At 41.5% G+C, this 21045-nt stretch overlaps 1 non-coding gene across 1 annotated transcript; it reads left to right on the forward strand.

Annotated features, from left to right (window-relative positions):
* Nucleotides 1-3405: 3405 nt before the first annotated feature.
* On the forward strand, nt 3406-3494 carry Trnay-gua. The gene is given in 2 exon segments: nt 3406-3442; nt 3459-3494. It is a non-coding gene; the product is annotated as a tRNA-Tyr (tRNA).
* Nucleotides 3495-21045: the final 17551 nt, after the last annotated feature.

Below are 21045 nucleotides of genomic sequence, written 5' to 3' on the forward strand. Positions count from 1 at the left end.
CCAAATGTCTCCACCCGGCCGGGGAATCGAACCCCGGTCCTCTGGTTTGTGAAGCCAGCGCTCTAACCACTGAGCTACCGTGTGTGTGTGTGTGTGTGTGTGTGTGTGTGTGTGTGTGTGGTTAAAAATGTGTGTGGTACAGAGTTTCCGCAGACAGCAAAAGAATAAAGAATGATACGATTCATCCCGGGGGTGTATCACTTTGAAGCTTCATTCCAGCGTAGTTCAGCCTTTTATGTTGGAGTTTCTGGATACAGTGCAAGGGAATAGAACAAAAATAAATGGGAATGGAAAGTAAGCTCTCCATAATAGACTAATACTATCAAGAACCTGAAGCAGAAAATAAAAGGAAGAAAACAGCTATGGAGAACTTAGTCTTAAAGAACCTGTTAACCCATTCAGTACCATGACGCGTTTCCATATTCATTCTGTTTACTATTTGGCGATTTTATACAGCTTCAGAAACTCATGTGTGGGATTGAAATAGTGAAGCCTCTGGCCATTAGTCTTCTGCCCTTCATAAACCCTTGCTAATGTCAATAAAGTGATATAATTTTACACAAATCTCAAAATAAAAATGTGTCCCAGTACTGAAGAGGTTGAAGGCCACACTGTCTGGTCCATAGCAAACAACATGAAGCTACCATGTACGAGCTGCTTCTGATCTATTGACAGTATCTTTTTATTAGTAAAGACCAATGAAGTAGGAGATAACAATAAGACTAAGATCGTAAGTGAGACTGTCTGTGATGTAGTAAACTATCTAATCTAAACAGAGGAAATAGGATAGTTGAAGCAAATGAGAAAGAAGACAACCAAGACAAGACTTAAGCCATGAGAACGGGGAAAACTTTATGTGAGGTGACACCAGAAAGGAGAGAGAATAAATCAGAGCTCCTTACCCGCACCTGCCGCGATCCCTAACCAATTACAGGTGTGATGTATTCCTGTCTCCGATGCACCTCAGCCAAGATTACCCGATTTGTTACTTTCCTGAGGCGGCAGAATAGAAGTGGTGACGCAGGAGTGTTAAGGAGGGAGGTGGGACGCGGGGACACAGCAATACAGGGGAGACTCGAAGTAGTACAGGAACACACGCCACGGTGACCTTTCCTGACCTTCTTTCTCACTGGGTGGCTTGTCATTGTGTGTTGTAGATTTTCATTGCTAAGTTTTAAAATGTAGTTATTTATTTCCCTTGTTTTGTTACTTTGTTTTATTTTTCATTGTCTTTTTTTCACAACAGTTTGAATTTTATCTATTTATTTTTGTATCAATTTTCAAATTTATAAAATACAGTGATATTTTGTAATTCTGATTTTTTCACTCTAATTCATTACACCAGTTTGAACTATTTCTTTACTAATCACTCTGTTGTTTGAAGGGAATCAGCCATCACCTAAATTTCAAAACATTCGTCTATTCTCATTAAGTAAAAGTGACGAGCAACATTTTTGTCAACACTTCAGAAACTGTAATACTCGTGCAGTGTGGCATTCTAATACAGTATAAAAGCAATGACCTCTGAGTTATACCACTGTGCCTGTTATCGTGGGAGGGAAACTTTACAAGATTAGGGTAATCCTGAAGCACAAAATTAGATCAACCAGGGAGATTATCGCTCCTCTCCAGTGCTCAGAGAGAAGCACTTCGGTAAACATGACCATAACAAGCAGCGCATCGCCAATCACTGCACACGCGGCTGTCATATTCCGCCTCATTCTGTTTAAGAGCAATTCATATACGGTGGGGGAGGAGGACGTGTGGGCGAGGCAGGTGAGGGGACCAAAGACGTGGCACCGTGCATGGAATTCTTGGCGTCCAGTTACTCATCTTTACTGGCGATATTTTGGACCCCACGCTGCAACTCATCACAGCTATCAGTGCCTCCTTTCCTCCCTCCCTCCCTTCCCCTCCCTCCCTCCTGCCGCCCACTCCTCTTCTATCTCTACTTTCATCCAGTGTCCCTCTCATCTTCAGTACCTTCCTCCTTCTACTCTCTCCTGCATCTCCACGCTAGCTTTCCTGTTACTCTTAAGTCATCTTAACTTTTTCAGTACCAGGACACGTTTCCATATCTATTCTGCTTACTATTTGGTGACTTTACACAGCTTCAGAAACTTATATGGGGATTAAAATAGTGAAGACTCTGGCCATTAATTCTCTAACCTCCATAGACCTTTCCTAATGCAAATAGAAAAGTCTAATCGTACCCAAAAATCAAGGTAAAAAATGCGTCTCAGTATTGAAACGGTTAAGTTCTCCAGGATGCAATATGTCTTCAGAGCTAGTAATTTATCACTAGTGCCTTCCTTCTTACACTCTCGGCTTCCCTCCATCAGCTTCCAAATTACTGAAGTATTCTAGTATCTTGCTCAGCTTTCCTGTACTATCACCATCAATGTCTTCTTCCTTCCCGTTTTATCATGGTATCTCCTTCTTTTCCTTCCTTTCTCAGCCCATCCTTATTCCCACTTTAGCACTCCCACGTAACCTCTCTCTCTCTCTCTCTCTCTCTCTCTCTCTCTCTCTCTCTCTCTCTCTCTCTCTCTCTCTCTCTCTCTCTCTCTCTCTTTCTGAAACACCACAACACTCTGCCGCTAACCACAGCACATACATCACTGCGCCTCTCTCTCTCTCTCTCTCTCTCTCTCTCTCTCTCTCTCTCTCTCTCTCTCTCTCTCTCTCTCTGAAACACCACAACACTCTACCGCTAACCACAGCACTACATCACTGCATCTCTCTCTCTCTCTCTCTCTCTCTCTCTCTCTCTCTCTCTCTCTCTCTCTCTCTCTCTCTTCCCGATTCCTCACTGACAAGGCAGCTAAACTTTACTCGGGTTCTGCTCCTGGCCACGGTGCGGGTTTTTTTTCTCGGTGGCTTTTCTTCCTACATAAAATATTCTTGTGTTCTATTTCATGGTCCCGGCGAAGGAAAAACGCGAGTCCGCAGCTTTGCTATTCCGATCCGTAGCGTGGCTGTTATGGATTATGTACCGCGGGGGATACAGGCTACGTAAGTTTTCGTTTTCCCTGAGTAAGTGTGCGCGCGGCGTGTTTGTGAAAGCGAGGAAGAGGGAAAGAGAAACGTGATTATCAAATGTGTGTGTGCGTAGTAGTGGTGATAGTGTGTGTCTGTGTGTGTGTGTGTGTGTGTGTGTGTGTGTGTGTGTGTGTGTGTGTGTGTGTGTGTGTGTGCTGGTGGTGGTATTAGTGCTGCAGCAGTTATTGCTCCTACTAAAGAGGAAATGTTGCTTTGTTTATTTTCCCTTCCGTCCTCGTTCCTCCTTAGACCACACTGTTGTTCTTCCCCACTTCCTCTCTGCTAAAAGTAGGATAGGTCAGCGGACGAGTGATAGGTTCAGTCTAGATATTTCACCTTAATTTTCGTTCCATCTCTTCAGTTCCCTCGATAGCTCAGTTGGTAGAGCGGTGGACTGTAGTGGAACGGTCGCAGGAATCCATAGGTCACTGGTTCGAATCCGGTTCGAGGGATACATTTTTCTTCATGCGAGACGAGTTACTGTTCGCTAATTTCAAGGACCATCTTATTCCCTGACTTCCACAGTGACGGTGGATCAAATGAGACTTCCTTGCTCCTATCTTCTAGTAACCACAGCTTGTGATAGAGAACCACAGCTGTAATCACCACCAGCTTTATATAAACAGATCAAAAGAAACTTCCTTGTTCCAGTCTATCTTCTAGTATCTCCGGCTTATAATAGAGAACCATAGCTGTATTCATCACTATCATCACCACCACCATCACTACCAGCTTTATATAAATAGATCAAATGACACCTTGTTCCTGTCCATCTTTTAGCATCTCCGGCTTGTGATAGAGAACCACAGCTGTAGTCTCCATCATCATCACCATCATTACCATCAATATGTAAAACAACGACAACAGATATTGACAATGAAAGCAACAACATACATCAACAAAAATGACAACAGCAAAAACAACCACGTTTCTCAAAATACCTCAACAAAACAGTGAGGCAAGACGCTGCTAAAACACCACTCATAACGGTGCATCATGTAACACCTGAGCCGGACTGTGTACTCACCTGCTGATTCAGTTACGCGGCGTGTGCTGGAGCAAAGACTGGGGAAACTACAGGGACGAATAGCAAATACGAAAGACGGAAAGAGAAAAAAACTCCCGGATTTTTTTTTCTGCATCCTAATTTTTTTAAACGACGCACATACACACACGCGAGCACACACACACACACACACACACACACACACACACACACACACACACACACACACACACACACACGTACCTCCAATGGAACTACAAGGTACACGAATTCGTATAAAGAATGGTATTTCAATGCACTTTGTCGACTCATAAGGACTGATTTCAAGAGGCACGGAGATGATCAGCCAAGTTCAAGTTTTACAATGGTGATTTTTCTAATAATGATGGTGTCCTTTTGTCCAGCTATCATTAAAATCAAACACTCTTAAAAGCCCTCACAGATTGCCACTACAGCCAGTTTAAAGTACTTGAGCTGTAGCGTCGAATTATTACTTAACAATACAAAGCAAACGGTCACGTGCTGTTATCTCTCTTGAGGCTTTTTCTTTTCAAGTTCTTCACTCCAGTAGAGATCTGTTCTATCACTCTTATGTATGCGTGATATTCTAGTTCCGCCACTTACCTGACTGCGATGTAAGGAAGAGAGAGAGAGAGAGAGAGAGAGAGAGAGAGAGAGAGAGAGAGAGAGAGAGAGAGAGAGAGAGAGAGAGAGAGGGTGGACAGAGGCGGTCTATACAACGTGTCCTTGCCGTCTCCTTTTACCGATAAGTGGCTGGAGAGTGCTTCAAGTATTGCAGCTGAAATAGAAAGATAAAGTAACATAAGAGATAGAAATATAATGAAAGGAATAGTGAGGATATGGTAAGATACTCTATAAAACGTGTCCTCTTCCCTTTCACCGAAGACTGAGAGAAGAGTGGCTCGAGTATTGGTGCTGAACTACGATGACTAAAAAAAGTTACAGGTTGGAACGTGATAAGATTAAATAACAGTGGATTACTATGTATCGAGTCCACACAATTTCTGATGAGTGGATCAATACCAGTTTAAATCTCAACAATGAAAAAATACTGAAACGCTACAAAGGGCGGCCGCCGTGGTACAGTGGAACCATGCGTGCTTTGGGGTTCGAGGGGTCTCCAAGCGCACGGGTACGAATTCCACAGTCCGAGTGTAGGTTAGGCTTCCTTACTCGGGCTAACGGTTTCCTAGCAGATGGGCTTTGAGATAGGAGATAACCCATAAAGTATCCCGTTTAGTCCATAAATTCCCGTGAAAAGCCCTCATGGTGTAAATGAAATTAAAAAATCAATGGAAAGAAACACTTATGAGAACTGAACTAATACCCAAATTTTCCCTGATCCTTTTCAGATCTCTGTTTAGGAACGTGCGCATCAGCAGGACGTTTTTTTTTTTTCTAAGATTTTGTTACCCTTCACTACTACCACTCTTTTTCCATGTAAGAGGGAGAACTAACAAGGGCAAAATAAAATATTTGAAAAAAATGGCCCACTTGAATTGTAGCCTCCATAAAAGGATGAAAAGAATTAGTCAAATTTCAGGGGCAAATGTCTCGACACATCTCTCTTAAAAGAAGTTTAGTCGTAGGAAGATGGAAATACAGAGACAGGCAGGGAGTTCCAGAGTTTACCAGTGATAGGTATGAATAGTTGAGAATACTGGTTAATTCTTACATTAAAAGGACAAATAAGTAATCATCTCTGTGGGCTTTGAAAAACAGTCACGGCGAGAGATCAAACCATTTAAGACCACAAGCTTTGGTAACTTCCTTGGTAACCTCCACAAAGGCAGCCTCGCCCACTTTAAGAGTTACTCACAGGCAGCCCACCTTTAAGACCTCATTGAAAAAAACAAGATATGCAGGTGTCGCGACGCTTGGGCCTTGACGCAGAGGGAAAGCTGTCAGGTCCGCTCCCAGGAAACCCCTAGATCTGCTTGTTTCGCTTGCTAACAGGTGGACTCTTAATGCGAGCGTCAGCGTCAGCGGCGAACAGTGCATGTCAAGTGGGGCTGGTTAAGTGTCGAGGTGTGTGCGTAATATGGCAAAGTTGTGTGTGTGTGTGTGTGTGTGTGTGTGTGTGTGTGTGTGTGTGTGTGTGTGTGTGTGTGTGTGTGTGTGTGTGTGTGTGTGTGTGTGTGTGTGTGTGTGTGTGTGTGTGTGTGTGTGTGTGTGTGTGTGTGTGTGTGTGTGTGTGTGTGTGTGTGTGTGTGTGTGTGATAAACAACAATAACAACAACAAAAATTATAACAACAACAACAAAAACAACAACAAGACAGAAGAAGAAGAAGAAGAAGAAGAAGATGAAGAAGAACGAACAAGAAGAACAAGAACAAGAACAAGAACAAGAAATCTTTATCGTCTCTTTTTCTCGCAAACTCTCCATCACGGGACACACTCACTCACTCCTTCTCCTCCACCACCACCACCACCACCACTCCTTCCTCTTCCTTCACACTCAATCACACACAGCAAGATAATAACTGACAGCGACACAAAAGTGCACAAAGGAATAACAAGAAACAGGAACAAATAAGCGCGTGTGTCTCTCTTTGGTCGCCTGAAGGAGAAAATAATGAGCTCTCACATCACATTAATAAAACAAAACTCAATCCATTTAAGCCAACAATACAACACTCTGGTCATTTTACGCCACTCATTCTTTATCTGAGGTTTTTGCTTTCTTCATTTATTTTTTTTTAAGTTTGCATTATTGTCTTTTATTTTCTCAAGTTTGTATATGCACCATCTCGTGTCTCTCTCTCTCTCTCTCTCTCTCTCTCTCTCTCTCTCTCTCTCTCTCTCTCTCTCTCTCTCTCTCTCTCTCTCTCTCTCTCACACACACACACACACACACACACACACACATATTCCAATAACGTCGCTATACAGCAATGAAATGATGCATTGGTTATCCTGCAACAATGTTATGCTTCGTATATCTATGTTGTTGTGTGTGTGAGAGAGAGAGAGAGAGAGAGAGAGAGAGAGAGAGAGTTGACAATACAATCCATTCGCTCTCTTACGCAACCCTCTGTGATGACATTTGAAAAGTGACACCTCTCAGTGGCGCAAAATTCACACACATCTGCAGTGATTCGTCAAAAGCTCACGATTAAAGAGACTCGCTTCATTCACTTGTATATCCATTACTGTTTGATTTGTTGGAACGCGAGTGTTTTGATCGCCTCTGTAAAATGATGACGAGACACTCACACACACACACACACACACACACACACACACCGCGTAGTGTAGTGGTTAGCACGCTCGACTCATACTCGAGAGGGTCCGGGTTCGAATCCCGGAGGCGGCGAGGCAAATGGGCAAGCCTCTAAATGTGTAGCCCCTGTTCACCTACCCGAAGATCGGTCTATGAGCTCTGAACTCACTCCGTAATGGGAAACGCTGCCTGGGTGACCAGCAGACGACCGTGGTGGTGAATTACACACACACACACACACACACACACACACACACACACACAAGCAAGGGTGGACATGTCTCTTCTGTTGTTTTGTGAGTTAAGAATAGGTCCTTCCCACATCCCTCTCCTTTCTTCAACGAGTTCCTTGCATGGGTGACGCTTCCTCAGCCCCTTGTAATCCTGTGGCTTTCTTTCCTCTCACCTTAAAAATACACACACACAGTAAAGGACGATTTGTTGGGATTTGTAAAGATTTCTGATGCATATTGTTTAGTTTTTGTCTGGTGTGATTAGAAGTCAAAGGTTTAATAAGTTATTTCCTTGCCTTCCTCAGTGTTCATTCCTTCGTTCGTCTTAAAAAGCGTTATCATGTTTCCTACTTTAATATTCCTTCATCTTTCATCTTTTCTCTCTCTCTCTCTCTCTCTCTCTCTCTCTCTCTCTCTCTCTCTCTCTCTCTCTCTCTCTCTCTCTCTCTCTCTCTCTCTCTCTCTCTCTCTCTCTCTCTCTCTCTCTCTCTCTCTCTCTCTCTCTCTCTCTCTCTCTCTCTGCAGTCTTCTTTCTTCTCTATTCATGCACCCAGTAAAATCTCTTTAGCCTCTGCCTACATGCTCATTTCCTCTTATTTTCTATTTCTCTATTCCTTCATCCTACAAACGCTCTCTTCCCTGCTCGCTCTCCACCTGCAGGCTCTTCTTCCCAAACTCCTATTTAATTCACAACACTCAGAGATCAGACCTGAAGGTTCACAGGAGGAATTCCTGAGCTAGCACCGTGGATGTTTTCTGGTGGTCAAGGTACAATCTAGATGTTAAAACCTCAAAATAAAGCAAATCTTAATTACCAAGATACTAGAATCTTTTCTGCATTCACTTTTTGTTATCTTAAAGTTCACCCCATCGATGCATTACTTGTTGTTATTAGTAATCAAATATATAAAACTGCCATATGTTGGTCGTTGATTCATAAAGACACAACGAAATAAACTTTAAGGAGAATTTTTTTCAAAAGTCGCCTATGAAGTTACATAACTGAGCGGCAGCAAATATTGAGAAAATGTTTCACCGCGTCTGCTTTACAGAATTTTGAAGGAGCACTGAAGTGCATAATTGCGAAATGTCACGCCGGTAAGCCGAGACTCTTCCTGTGCAATAATCTGCACGAGGACACACAGACCAGCGTGATTAAACCTTCCGTTAACAGCGTCAAGGAAACCAAGTGAAATCAACGCTTACTCCAAAACGTAGCAAACTCATCAAACAATTAACTCACGCAAGAGTCTCCTCACTCATGACAGCCGCGATACAGGGATCTCTCCACACAGCTGCTCGCCGAGCCAACTCTTACAACACCGGTGAACAGATACATAGGTCTGTGTGTCAACGAAACTTTCTGGAATTGTGAAGTAGCGCTGAAGTGCATCGCGACTTTTATCACAAAACTGTGGCTGAAAACGGACAATTATCTTGCATCACCAGTAATTCCGCGACAATTATGATAAGTTGATGCAATTACACGACTATTCAATTAGTGTGGAATTTAGTCGACCATGAAAAATGTTTAGAGGCTTGAGTGGAGGTGAGTGGCCTCGCCGGCATGGTGACAGGTGAAAAATATGGACGAAGGTAGAAATAGGTAAGTAGGATTAATTGGTTGTGATCCTTTGGGCATCAGCAAACATGAAAACATTTCAATTAAGTGAGGAAATTTAGAAAACTTAATGAAGGGAAATTTTCTAGCTGCAACTGTCAAGATAGCTAATGAAATTGTTTCTCTACTAACAATCTCTAAGAAATCATTACCCTTAAAAAGATCAAGAGTAAATCCTACAGTATAATGCACAATGTTCTTCAGAATGAGTACTTCAGTAACACTTAATTTCTCACACTAACTCAATCCCTCACACATTCATTTCTAAATCCTCACTCACAAAATTCAATTTCCTTAGATCTAGTGAAACATGTTCATCTCTCAAACTAAATTCTAAATCTTCGTTATGTCCTTTCGTTCTTATTCTCAAGTACAGTTGCACGCTTTCAAGTCCCGAGTCCTCGTTCTGCCAAGCAGTTCTCACTCTTCACAGCGAGGGACAAAATGCAAGAGAAATCCCAAATAGCAAAATGTATGCAGAAGTCTTTTCCCACATTTCCTCTGTGTTCGAGTTCGGGGCGCCGTTACCCACTTCAATATTAGAAAATGTTAGGTTGTTGAATCTAATCTGTGAGTTCCTTGTCTTTGCCGCCGCGTGTTGAGAGTTCATGTTGGAGGCCAAAAGATTTTAAGGTAATGGAGAGGAGGGCGTTGGTGCTTCCTTCCTGCCTTCATTTCTCCTCTCCCTCCTGCATCCTTCTTCCTTCCTTCCTTCCTTTATTCATTCCCTCCTCCCTCCTGTATTCTTGTTCACTTCGTCCCAGCTTTTCTATTCCGCCGGCATGCTCTGCTTCTTGATTTCCTTTTCCACACTCTCTGTTTTCTGAACTTTCCTGGTCTTCCTCACGCTCTCATACCGCATGACACCTCTTTTTTGTACATTCTTTTTTTACTTGACTTTACGTTCCTTTTATTTCTTGTTTCCTATTCCCTTGGGTAATGTTTTTTACGTCCAATCTTTTTTTCCACCTAACAATTGCCTCTTCGTTGGTTCCACTGAGCACATTTTCTGGTGTATGTCTCTATTCTTAGCTCTTCCTTCTATTTCTAGCTTGATTTTTCTTCAGCCAATTTCGTCTTCCTGTCCTCGCATGACCGTCCTGCTTTTCTTTTTTTATCATCAAAGTATCAACAATTATAATTACTGGTAGCGTGCTGGGAAGGAACCTAATATATTCTCTTTCCTGGAGACTCTGCTGGCTTCTTGACTTCTGCTGCTAGCTGTAGTTAAAGACACGGTGCAGCGAGTTACAAAGAGCAGGTGGAGATTTGACTCGTATAATAACTTGTACTTTACTGGACTCTTACTTCTATCTTTTTTTTTTTTCAGCAGCACTTATTGGGAGAAATTACAGACGAATTATTGGATTTTCAGGAGTTCTTTGTACATTGGTTTCGTTATCCCTGTCAGACTTTCATTAAAATCATGCAAAACTCCTAAGTACTTCTCTGTTTTCCTGCTTCTCTACTTACTTGACTGTCTATCTAGACCCTTACTTTCCTTCTGCTTGTCTTATCTGTCTGCTTACCTGCCTTCCTTCATAATTGCTCCTGTACCTACCTAATTGTTCACCTCCTTACCCTTTTGCCTGTTTGCCTACCTGTCTTTCTTCCTAATTGCTCCTAGACTTACCTATCTATTTAATCACCTACATCCTTACATTCCTGCCTATCTGTTCTATCTATCTGTCTTCTTATTAACATATCTTTCAGGCCTTTTATCTGTTTGCCTACCTGTCTTTTTTGCTAATTGATTCCATACCCACATGACTTATTGCCCACATTTTCACTTTAATTATATGTTTGATTGTCTACTGTCCGTCTGCCTGCTAAACTTGCTTACTGACTGCTTACATCCTTATCTTACCTGCCTGCTTCATTGCCTGCCTGCCTGCCTGCCTGCCTCCCTGCTCCCTTTGTTCGTCTGGCATTTAATCATTCATATCTTCTTCCTGTAACATAACATAACAATTCCTACACACATTTATATTTCCTGATCCTCTTTTTCTTCTTCTTCTTTCTACCTTCTGATTTCTTTCCTACATTCCACTTTTTAGAATTATAAGAGAGAGAGAGAGAGAGAGAGAGAGAGAGAGAGAGAGAGAGAGAGAGAGAGAGAGAGAGAGAGAGAGAGAGAGAGAGAGAGAGAGAGAGAGAGAGAGACAGAGACAGAGACAGAGACAGACAGACAGACAGACAGAAGACAGAATCGTACGTGCATTATTTTCCTCTCAATCATTTAGAGTTTTTGCTTCCGGAGACAAGAACTGGAGCTGTGTGAGGAAAGAAGACGCAAAGATTTCGCTCACTTGTATAATTGAGACAAGAATTCTTTATCGGACTGGCAAAATTAAGGATGCCAGGTGAGGAGGAGGAGGAAGAAGAAGAAGGAGGAGGAGGAGGAGGAGGAGGAGGAGGAGGAGGAGGAGGAGGAGGAGGAGGGAAATGTCCTAGCTTACTACTTACTGAAAAAAATGAAATGGGTAAAGAAGGAAGGGAAAAATGAGAGAGAGAGAGAGAGAGAGAGAGAGAGAGAGAGAGAGAGAGAGAGAGAGAGAGAGAGTTAAGACAAGAGAAACTGGCAATAAGGCAAATGTACTGCGTCACTTCAGGTTTCTAAGTGGTTGTGTTTGTGAAGGGAATGGAAGGGGAAGGAAGGGTAGGGAAGGAAGGAAGAGTAGAGAGAAAAGGTGCAGGCAAGAGGATGGAAGGGAAATGAAAGGTAGGGAAGGGAAGGGAAGAGAAGGGAGGAAAGGGGCAGGGAAGGTATGGTAAGGTAAGGAAAGGGAAGGAAAGGAAAGAGAAGGGAAAGTAAGGGAAGGGAAGAGAAGAGAGGGAAGGGAAGGGAAGGGAAGGGAAGAGAGATATGCATATAAGGGATGGAAGAGACATAAGGATAAAAAAAGAAAAATACTAACTAAAATAAAAGGAAGTTAAGAAAACGGATGGTAGGAAAAAGAGAGAAAGAGAAAGAGGAGGAGAAGAGAGGAAATGATGAGGAGGGAATGGGATATGGAAATAGGATGAGAAGAAGAAGAAGAAGAAGAAGAAGAAGAAGAAGAAGAAGAAGAAGAAGAAGAAGAAGAAGAAGAAGAAGAAGAAGAAGAAGAAGAGAGAGAGAGAGAGAGAGAGAGAGAGAGAGAGAGAGAGAGAGAGAGAGAGACTACGCACAAAGAACATCTACAACCTCAAAAAGTAATATATATAACAATAATCTATCACGCAAATTAAACTATTTCTTTTTCCTACACACTGCAGGCAACACTCGGAAAGGAAACACAACTGTGAGAAGGAAACTAAGTGAAGCAACACCGAAGTAACGCAATACAGCACCAGTGAACCAACCAGCGGCGTAACACTACCAACAAAACACCAACGCAACATCATCAGTGCATCGGGAACACAGCACATCAACATTCTTTTCATTCTTTTAAGGAACTTGCATTTGAAGTGAGCCTTGCATTTTTTTTTTCTTTTTTTTTTTGTTGTTGCCCTTGATTAGTTCCCCTCTTGCATTAAAAAAAAAAAAAACCACATCAACACCAGCACAGCACAACAACACAAAATATCCAAGCTCACAACACCAATATGACCAACAGCATCACCAACACAATATAATAAGCACAGCACCAGCACAAAATTACAACACAAATAGTCAACACCACCATCAACACCAGCATAAAATAACCAAGCCACCACCACCACCATCACCACCACCACCAACAACAACAACAACACCAACAACAATAACATCAACAACCAAGTGAGTTGTTATATACCTGGTCGAGCCCATACCAACTTGAATGAAGCGTGCAGAATCTTACAGCAAGTTTATAATGTTCCTTCAACTCTCCACACAAAGGAACCTCTAAAACTTGACATGGAAGTTTCTGAACGTGGGCGTGTGGGGGCGTGGATGTGCTGGGATGTAGAGGGAATAGGAGAGAGTAGGGGGTGGGTGATATTAACGTCCCTCTTCTCCCCTTCACTTCACTCTCACTTCAATCTCACTTCATCCTCACCTTTGAACTGACAACCTACCTCCTATAGTTAAATTTTTGCTGTTTTTGTCATGCTGGTGATACTGAGATGGGCATTTCTCACCGCCTCCCTCTTCACGGTCTTCCCTTCAGCTTTTTTTACCACAGCCTCCCCTACATCTTAAACCTCTTTTCTTATCTATTCTCTCTCTCTCTCTCTCTCTCTCTCTCTCTCTCTCTCTCTCTCTCTCTTCCTTGTAGTTTCCTTGCATCTCCAGTTCTTCGTTTTTGTTTCATCCTTCGTCTCTGTTTCTTTCATTTGTAGCTGATCGTTCTACGAGTATCCCTCCTGTTCTTTTATATCTTTCTTCTCTCTTTCTCTCTCTCTCTCTCTCTCTCTCTCTCTCTCTCTCTCTCTCTCTCTCTCTCTCTCTCTCTCTCTGCTGCCTTCTTTCTTCATTCTTTCTCTCTCTCTTTTCTTTCTTGTTAAATATTTATATCTCCAATTCTTCCTTTTATCCTTCCTCTCTCATTCCTTTCTCTCTTGTAACTTCCTTGTACTTTTCATTCCTTTATTTTCAATCCTTTGTTCCTCATTTATCTAATATAATCTTGCATTTTCTCGCTTTTTTTGTCGTTTTTTTCCACTTACAATTCCCCTCGTAGCTTCTCTTGTCTGTCATTTGTACTTCGTTTCTTTGTCTTTTGTACCTCCTCCAACGCTTCTGTTTTTTTTTCTTCTTTTCTTCCTCCTCGTGTCTCTGTTCTCTTTCCTCTCTTTATCTATCGCTGTCTTCTTCTTTCTTCTCAGACCCTTAATTTTTCTTTCCTTGTCTCTCTTTCTTTTCTTTCCTTTTCTTTATCTTCTTCATCTCCTCCAGCACTTCATTTATTTTTTCCTCCACTGCGTCTCTTTCCTTTCCACTCTTTATGTTCTCTATCTTCTCTAACTCATCATTTCTTTCCTTTTCTTTCCCTGTTTCCACTATTTTTCTATATTTTCTGTTTTTTTTAGATTTTCTTTTCCTTTTCACTTTTTGGTTTTCTCTTATTCCGTCCTCATTCCTTAATTTCTCTCTCTCTCTCTCTCTCTCTCTCTCTCTCTCTCTCTCTCTCTCTCTCTCATACACAATGCTGTCAATTCTCCCTCCCTCCTCTTCTCGTACCGAATTTAAAACATTTGACACAATTGGCAGAGCAGAAAATGCTTGATATTTACAATGCGGCCACTGGCGTCGGGACAGTCTGGCATCGGGAGGAGTGGGGCCGAGGTGGGCAGCAAGGAATGTTAACGGTGAAAACTCTGTCACTAACAAACTACCGCCACCTTTGCTACCCTCCCGTCATTACGCGATAAAACATTCACTGCTAAACTTTCCCACACAAACCCATCTCTTCCTCCTCCTCCTCCTCCTCCTCCTCCTCCTCCTCCTCCTGCCAGATGCTCCAGGCTTTCAGAATTCAGTCGTGTGAGGAAAATATATTATGACATCGATAAGTAGTAGGTTTTGTTTTAAGGTAGATCTCTCTCTCTCTCTCTCTCTCTCTCTCTCTCTCTCTCTCTCTCTCTCTCTCTCTCTCTCTCTCTCTCTCTCTCTCTCTCTCTCTCTCTCTCTCTCTCTCTCTCTCTCTCTCTCTCTCTCTCTCTCTCTCTCTCTCTCTCTCTCTCTCTCTCTCTCAATACTTACAAAAGTGAGACATGAATTAATAAATAAGTAATATTATATAATTACGCTTTATCACTGCACTTTTTGTTATCTCACTAGCACTTTAGCCACTCGTTCACGCCTCTCTTGTACGCCTGGAGGCATGTAGAGTGGTGTATGTTTGTGTTTTGCACCAGCCGGTTCCACATGCGGCTGTAACGTGGGAGGAAGGAGCGGAGGTGACTCTCGGTCCTCGCAAAGGGCACAGTCACAGTGAGGTGGTGGTCTATTAGGCCGGCGGTGCGAGTGTCATGTATGGGGATGGGTGGGGGTGGCAGACGTAGTGGCGCCAGCAGGTGTGGGGTCTGTTGCCTGAGGGCTCTCTCTCTCTCTCTCTCTCTCTCTCTCTCTCTCTCTCTCTCTCTCTCTCTCTCTCTCTCTCTCTCACCGTTGTGCTTTCTTCCCGAGTATTGCCTGCAATATGTCGAAAAAAAATTTAAGTTGGCTAAAAGATTTATGTTATAAATCTTACCTTTTGATGTTATAGTTGTTCTTTGTGCGTGTACTATCTCTCTCTCTCTCTCTCTCTCTCTCTCTCTCTCTCTCTCTCTATCTATATATATATATATATATATATATATATATATATATATATATATATATATATATATATATATATATATATATATATATATATATATCTGGCTTTGATTTTTTTCGTATAGTTTTGTTTTCTGTACACTTCTCTCGTAAAATAGACATGAAGTTATCTCCCTTTCACGTTTTTCAATAATCTAAGAACATTGCATTTTTACTTTCCTTCGTCCCCACATGTTCCTCCGCCCAAGCCGGAAAAGCACAGGCAGATTTCAATAAACATGTGAATCCGAGTTACGAGGACAAAAAAAAGGAAGAAGATAAGTTAACTACAAAGAAAAACACTTGTATATTCAAAGGCAGTGTTTTTTTTTTTCTTTCATTCACGCTCGAAGGAAGATTCAACATTTATAAGAAAAATAATGTTAATGCCGCTTCGTAGAACTCATTTGGATTCTGAGAAGGACGCCAACTTCTTTCTCTTTTTCACTGAAGTATACAAAAATTGGAGTGAGGAAGAAGGGAAAACATTCGAGAGTTTACCAGGGCGAAGGGATGAAAGATGCATTCGTTCTTGTATTGGAAAAGAACAAAGTAAAAGCGGGGAAGCGTTGCGAATCTGGTGCTGCGAGTTAACGAGGGAAAGAGTTTGAAAACGTACACTAACTATAAATATCAACGACAGCACTGACTATGGAGAACAAATACAGAGAAGAGGAAATAATTAATTAACTCATTTGACCGAAGGGAAAGTATAAAGAAGAGTTGATGAAGCAAACAACCTTTCACGCCATCCTGCCTCAATAATGATACGTGGCACGGGGAGCTGTGTTGCAGGTGTAATAGAATGCATGACGGACGAGACTCCAATATAAGTGAAGGGAGGCGAGGCTGGGAACGCTACAGAGTGTTGTCCAGATTGGCTGACTTAATCAAGACTGACCCTCAGATGAGATGCGGCGCTCGTAACTGGAATATTTGTTTTCAGATTAGGTCATGCTGTGGTGTCAGGCGGAGCAGGAAGCAGGATTAGCACCGAGGAAATGTGGGATATGTGTGTCTACGTAGCACAGAGAACATTTTTCTAATACGTAGCAATGAAGACCACATATTTTCTTCCAATCAAAAGCAATAAAACATCAAGAAAAAATTAACTTCAGAAAACACAGATCGGTAAACTTAGACATTACTTTCAAACACAAACATTTATACTCTCTCTCTCTCTCTCTCTCTCTCTCTCTCTCTCTCTCTCTCTCTCTCTCTCTCTCTCTCTCTCTCTCTCATGGCGCAGCGAGATAAACACTGCTGACTGTGAGTATTGGCAGAGGCAGCAATCAGAGTGAGAGGAGGAGGAGGAGGAGGAGGAGGAGGAGGAGGAGGAGGAGGAGGAGGAGGAGGAGGAAATGGAGAAGCAGGAAGCAAGACAGGGAGGAACAAGCTAAACAATCTCATATATTTTTAAATTTCTTCCTCCTCTCTTGAGACAAAATGACTTACGGAGGAGGAGGAGATGGAAAAGTTTTAATGCTTCCTATAATATTTTTTTCTTTAAACTTTTGGAACTCGTCACTTTTTTAAGAAATATAATGTTAGAAATGTAATGTGTGTGTGTGTGTGTGTGTGTGTGTGTGTGTGTGTGTGTGTGTGTGTGTGTGTGTGTGTGTGTGTGTGTGTGTGTGTGTGTGTGTGTGTGTGTATGTGTGTGTGTGTATACTAACCTTAGTACTCGTCATAAGCCGTTTTAACTTTGCGGGGTCTTACTTATTCTACCTGCAAGTCACGAGGTAATTCAGTAGTACATCAATAGGAGGGAAAAAAATGGTAGGAAGAAAACAGAAGGAGGAGGAGGAGGAGGAGGAGGAGGTAGACGAGGAAATGAAACAACAAAAACAACAAGATGACATAATGATATTTATGAAGATGATGATGATGATGATGATAGCAATGATGATGATGATGATAGCAATGGTGATGATGATAAACAATTAATAATACTGACAAAAAAAAAGGAATTAGGAGAATGACGACAATGCAAACGAGAAAAAATACGAGGAAAACAAGAATGAGGATGATGAAGAGGAAGAGGAGGAGAAGGAAGAAGAAGAGCGAGAGGAGGAAGAAGATATGGTCATTCATTAAAGGAAGAAAAAAAAAGCTCACGAAACTGATAAAGAGGAGAAAGTCATAACTGCCTCTTCCTCCTATTCATCCTCCTCCTCTTCCTCCTCCTCCTCCTCCTCCTCCTCCTCCTCCTCCTCTTCTTCCTCCCATTTTGCCGAGAGCTATTGAGGTTTATGGATCACAGCTCGTTTTCACCTCCTTATTATTGTCGAAGGGAGCACCAGCAGAGGCAATGCTCAGGATGGACAACAAATAGGGTTCCCATTACCACCCATCACTTCTTGGTCCTTTCACCTTCACCTTGACTCGACCCCTTTCTATTCATTTCATTCAATTCCCTAACTATTCCTTTCATTTGCTCTATAAATGTTTTCTTCTTACGGTGCTGTGGTTTACATTTTTTTTCTCTCTCTCTCTCGTTTTCTACGTTTACTATTTTTGTTTCTTTTTTTTTATTTCGTTTTGTAGTCTTCATTTTTTTTTTCGTTTCGTTATATGTTTATTTGTTTCTCGTCTCGTCTCTAATCTTTCATCCCTCTTCATTTTCATCTTCCTCTTCCTCCTTCTCTTCCTCCTTCTTCTCCTCCTCCTTCTCCTCCTCCTCCTCCTCCTCCTCCTCCTTCTCCTCCTCTTCCTCCTTCTCCTCCCCTTTCTCCTCTCCTTCCCCTTTTCCTCCTCCTCCTCCTCCTCCTCCTCCTCCTCCTCCTTCTCACCTTTCCCCCACTCTCCTCTTCACTTCCCACGCGCACAAACAAAAAAGAGACACCTCCTCTCTCTCTCTCTCTCTCTCTCTCTCTCTCTCTCTCTCTCTCTCTCTCTCTGGAGTGGACGAGTTTATAGCGCCAGTGTTTTCCCGTTGGCTGTAAAACTTGTAGTCCTCGAGAGAAAACGGAGATTTGATAGATGGAAAAGAACATTCTAAAAATCCATCCTTTTGTATTTCAAGAACTTTTAAGTCGTTTGATAAATAATCCAGAAGAGAATTTTAAGCTCTGTTCTTTCGAGTGTGAAGTGTTTAAACATGATACTCGTGTTTTAGAAGTATTGCGTTTCTTTTTCTTCTTTTTGCTTCTTAAGGGAAAAATCAGTAGTCAGTGTCCTTTTGAAGTATCCCCTTGCCAGCATTTCATTTACAGAGGAGACTAACGCAAAGATGTGTCGGGAAAAGAGGATGAACAAAAAAATATAATACGACAATGGCTTCATCAGAAATTAAACAGAGCGAGTCTTTACACTTTGCTGTACTAAATATAGGGAAATGAATCATCCTTTTAAAAAACCCTTCACTACTACATACAGCAATCCACGCCACAAGAAGTATTGTACATAGCCTTAAAAAACCTACAGGAGATGAAAATAGATTACAAGAACAAATTTCCTAATACAAAGTCAGTAAAACGTTCAGAGGCAGCTACGGAACATAAAAGAATATCCCTGTCTGGCTTATCATCAAGGACTCATGTATCAAATAATGGCCAAAGAGTTAAGCATCTTTAATCAATACAAAACACTTTCTTGTATAAACACTCACACAAACAACCATTCAAATAGGGACCTTATAGTACGTGTTTATTGTGTGTGTCCATTCCCCTACATCTTGTCACGTCTTCCAAAAGGATCATCTTCCACAGGACACGAGTACTGGCAGTCTCGCATCGCTTTCTTATTCCATCACGCGTTCAAATCCACTTGGGACTTGACTTATACATGGCGTTGGGGAGCAGCACTTACCTAGTTGTTGAAAGGAAGTGGAGGGCGTGTTTTCTAGAGTGTGTGTGTGTGTGTGTGTGTGTGTGTGTGTGTGTGTGTGTGTGTGTGTGTGTGTGTGTGTGTGTGTGTATGTTTGTATAAGTATGTATTTCGCGTCCCATTAATTATGAAGCTAATACCTGGAATCAATAGCGTCAGCAGGCGTCCCGTGATCCATCTCTCTTACTTATTCAGACAATCAAGCAGCGTCACGGCCAATACGTGCATCAGCAAAATAGCCGCCTGAAAGATGGAGGTAATCAGGCTGCTTCGTTCAGCCCTCGACACACACAGCTCACAAAGGATGTCGCTAATCTGATCAAGTCCACGTGAGTTTCTCCCAATACCATGGTTATGATGAACCCAGATTTGTTGTGCGCTGGTATTCTCAAACACTTCTGTGCTTCACCTCACTAGTTCAAAACGCTTTATCTAAATTTGCACGTGTTTTTTTAAGGTGTTTTTAAGGTGTTTTTATTGTTCTAGAGGAGGAGTGACAAGATTTTTACATTATTAATTAGTGAAACAACCTTGAATCTCTATGGCCTTGGAAAATAGTGGTGATGAGAGAACAAAGCGCCTCTGTTTACGGGTCATATGCGTGTATGGAGAGGCTTGTTATTATTGTATGTGTCTTTAAAAAGTTTGATGATAGAAACAGTACAAGAAAGAAGTAGATGCTGTTTGGTTCACTTTCCTCATATTTTTTTCCTCATTTATCCAAGTTCAGTCTCTATTGGCGTAAAAATAGAGGTATTTATCATTTTGTGTGAGTGTCTTTAAAGAATTTAGTTCTTATTAAAAACTATACAAATAGAGAAGAAAGTTTCGTTCATTTCCCTAATACCTTCCTAGTGTCTGTTTCTACTACCACTACATTCAAGATGGTAGAGTGAGTTTGAACATTTTGTTGATAGAGTTAATAGTACAAAAGAAAAGGAGAATGCTCGGTTCAGTTCTGTCATATTTCACACTCATTTCTCTCTATTCTACTTGTCTGTATTATTACTCCTCTATTTTGTAACATCGTACATTTGTTCTTATCAAAGTGCTTTCATAGACAGCATTCAATTCAGGAACACCTTCAGATGAAATACTCCTCAGCGCTCAGGCAAATCGAGCAATAAATAATGAAATGAACAAATAAATAATCCGGTAGGTGAGGCTGAGTTAAATCCATATGAGTCTCGTGTCCAGCTGTTTCCGGATTTACGTTTAAACCTTTTCCGGAAATGTCTGAAAAGTATTGAGCGTTATCATGATTGTATCCATTTGTTAATCATTTAGCATGTGCAGTCCAGAGAGGATGAGCCTTTAGTCTTATTGTAGATGTTGAAATATATATAAATTGATTCCTGCTCGCTTATTTTTCTATTCATTAATAGGAAAATATTACACCCAATTGTACTTGCACTATTAACACTAGCATGTATGTATGTAATAACTAACCTAGAACAGATCTAGATCCATTTTGGCATATGTACTCATTTTTCTGCATATTCATCGTTCAACGAGATAACTCTGGTAAAATCTTGAACTCCCTGCCTGCTTCTGTATTTCTACCTTCTTATGACTTGACTCCATTTAAGAGGGAGGTTTCAAAACATTTGTCCCTTTTGGCTGACTCTATTGGATCTGTAAGGGAACTGGCAATTTTTTTTCTATATTTTTCTTGCCTTGGCCAGTTTCACTTTCTTACGTAAAAAGAAAAGAAAAAGAAGTGTCAAAAATTTTAACAACCTGGTGTTAATTTCTATATAAGAGAAACCGGCGATGGGGAACAAGATTCATACAAGAGAATGCGT

This window comes from Portunus trituberculatus, chromosome 18, assembly GCF_017591435.1.
Source record: "Portunus trituberculatus isolate SZX2019 chromosome 18, ASM1759143v1, whole genome shotgun sequence".
Lineage (NCBI taxonomy): Eukaryota > Metazoa > Arthropoda > Malacostraca > Decapoda > Portunidae > Portunus > Portunus trituberculatus.